A 3,282-nucleotide genomic window follows, 5' to 3' on the forward strand; every position below is an offset into this window, starting at 1 on the left:
GAAAAGATACACAATTGGACTAGTAAAGATACGCAAACGATGTAAAGATACACAATTGGAATAGTAAACATACGCAAACGATGTAAAGATACTCAGTTTGAAAGAAACACACTACCACACTTGCAAAACTCTCAAATACAATAGAAACTCGCATCAGAAGCCTTACAGAAAGATACTCAAACGAGAAATGAAAAGATACACAATTGGACTAGTAAAGATACACAAACGATGTAAAGATACACAATTGGAATAGTAAAGATACGCAAACGATGTAAAGATACTCAGTTTGAAAGAAACACACTCCCACACTTGCAAAACTCTCAAATTAAATAGAAACTCGCATCAGAAAGCCTTACAGAAAGATACTCAAACGAGAAATGAAAAGATACACAATTGGACTAGTAAAGATACGCAAACGATGTAAAGATACACAATTGGAATAGTAAACATACGCAAACAATGTAAAGATACTCAGTTTGAAAGAAACACACTCCCACACTTGCAAAACTCTCAAATACAATAGAAACTCGCATCAGAAGCCTTACAGAAAGATACTCAAACGAAAAATGAAAAGATACACAATTGGACTAGTAAAGATACGCAAACGATGTAAAGATACACAATTGGAATAGTAAAGATACGCAAACGATGTAAAGATACTCAGTTTGAAAGAAAAACACACTCCCACACTTGCAAAACTCTCAAATTAAATAGAAACTCGCATCAGAAAGCCTTACAGAAAGATACTCAAACGAGAAATGAAAAGATACACAATTGGAATAGTAAAGATACGCAAACGATGTAAAGATACACAATTGGAATAGTAAAGATACGCAAACGATGTAAAGATACTCAGTTTGAAAGAAACACACTCCCACACTTGCAAAACTCTCAAATACAATAGAAACTCGCATCAGAAGCCTTACAGAAAGATACTCAAACGAGAAATGAAAAGATACACAATTGGACTAGTAAAGATACGCAAACGATGTAAAGATACACAATTTGAATAGTAAACATACGCAAACGATGTAAAGATACTCAGTTTGAAAGAAACACACTCCCACACTTGCAAAACTCTCAAATTCAATAGAAACTCGCATCAGAAGCCTTACAGAAAGATACTCAAACGAGAAATGAAAAGATACACAATTGGACTAGTAAAGATACGCAAACGATGTAAAGATACACAATTGGAATAGTAAACATACGCAAACGATGTAAAGATACACAATTGGAATAGTAAAGATACGCAAACGATGTAAAGATACACAATTGGAATAGTAAAGATACGCAAACGATGTAAAGATACTCAGTTTGAAAGAAACACACTCCCACACTTGCAAAACTCTCAAATACAATAGAAACTCGCATCAGAAGCCTTACAGAAAGATACTCAAACGAGAAATGAAAAGATACACAATTGGACTAGTAAAGATACGCAAACGATGTAAAGATACACAATTGGAATAGTAAACATACGCAAACGATGTAAAGATACTCAGTTTGAAAGAAACACACTCCCACACTTGCAAAACTCTCAAATTCAATAGAAACTCGCATCAGAAGCCTTACAGAAAGATACTCAAACGAGAAATGAAAAGATACACAATTGGACTAGTAAAGATACGCAAACGATGTAAAGATACACAATTGGAATAGTAAACATACGCAAACGATGTAAAGATACTCAGTTTGAAAGAAACACACTCCCACACTTGCAAAACTCTCAAATTCAATAGAAACTCGCATCAGAAGCCTTACAGAAAGATACTCAAACGAGAAATGAAAAGATACACAATTGGACTAGTAAAGATACGCAAACGATGTAAAGATACACAATTGGAATAGTAAACATACGCAAACGATGTAAAGATACTCAGTTTGAAAGAAACACACTCCCACACTTGCAAAACTCTCAAATACAATAGAAACTCGCATCAGAAGCCTTACAGAAAGATACTCAAACGAGAAATGAAAAGATACACAATTGGACTAGTAAAGATACGCAAACGATGTAAAGATACACAATTGGAATAGTAAAGATACGCAAACGATGTAAAGATACTCAGTTTGAAAGAAACACACTCCCACACTTGCAAAACTCTCAAATTAAATAGAAACTCGCATCAGAAAGCCTTACAGAAAGATACTCAAACGAGAAATGAAAAGATACACAATTGGATTAGTAAAGATACGCAAACGATGTAAAGATACACAATTGGAATAGTAAACATACGCAAACGATGTAAAGATACTCAGTTTGAAAGAAACACACTCCCACACTTGCAAAACTCTCAAATACAATAGAAACTCGCATCAGAAGCCTTACAGAAAGATACTCAAACGAGAAATGAAAAGATACACAATTGGACTAGTAAAGATACGCAAACGATGTAAAGATACACAATTGGAATAGTAAAGATACGCAAACGATGTAAAGATACTCAGTTTGAAAGAAACACACTCCCACACTTGCAAAACTCTCAAATTAAATAGAAACTCGCATCAGAAAGCCTTACAGAAAGATACTCAAACGAGAAATGAAAAGATACACAATTGGAAGAGTAAAGATACGCAAACGATGTAAAGATACACAATTGGAATAGTAAAGATACGCAAACGATGTAAAGATACTCAGTTTGAAAGAAACACACTCCCACACTTGCAAAACTCTCAAATACAATAGAAACTCGCATCAGAAGCCTTACAGAAAGATACTCAAACGAGTAATGAAAAGATACACAATTGGACTAGTAAAGATACGCAAACGATGTAAAGATACACAAATGGAATAGTAAAGATACGCAAACGATGTAAAGATACTCAGTTTGAAAGAAACACACTCCCACACTTGCAAAACTCTCAAATACAAAAGAAACTCGCATCAGAAGCCTTACAGAAAGATACTCAAACGAGAAATGAAAAGATACACAATTGGACTAGTAAAGATACGCAAACGATGTAAAGATACACAATTGGAATAGTAAACATACGCAAACGATGTAAAGATACTCAGTTTGAAAGAAACACACTCCCACACTTGCAAAACTCTCAAATTCAATAGAAACTCGCATCAGAAGCCTTACAGAAAGATACTCAAACGAGAAATGAAAAGATACACAATTGGACTAGTAAAGATACGCAAACGAGAAATGAAAAGATACACAATTGGAATAGTAAAGATACGCAAACGATGTAAAGATACTCAGTTTGAAAGAAACACACTCCCACACTTGCAAAACTCTCAAATACAATAGAAACTCGCATCAGAAGCCTTAC

Source organism: Argentina anserina, unplaced genomic scaffold (assembly GCF_933775445.1).
Source record: "Argentina anserina unplaced genomic scaffold, drPotAnse1.1, whole genome shotgun sequence".
Lineage (NCBI taxonomy): Eukaryota > Viridiplantae > Streptophyta > Magnoliopsida > Rosales > Rosaceae > Argentina > Argentina anserina.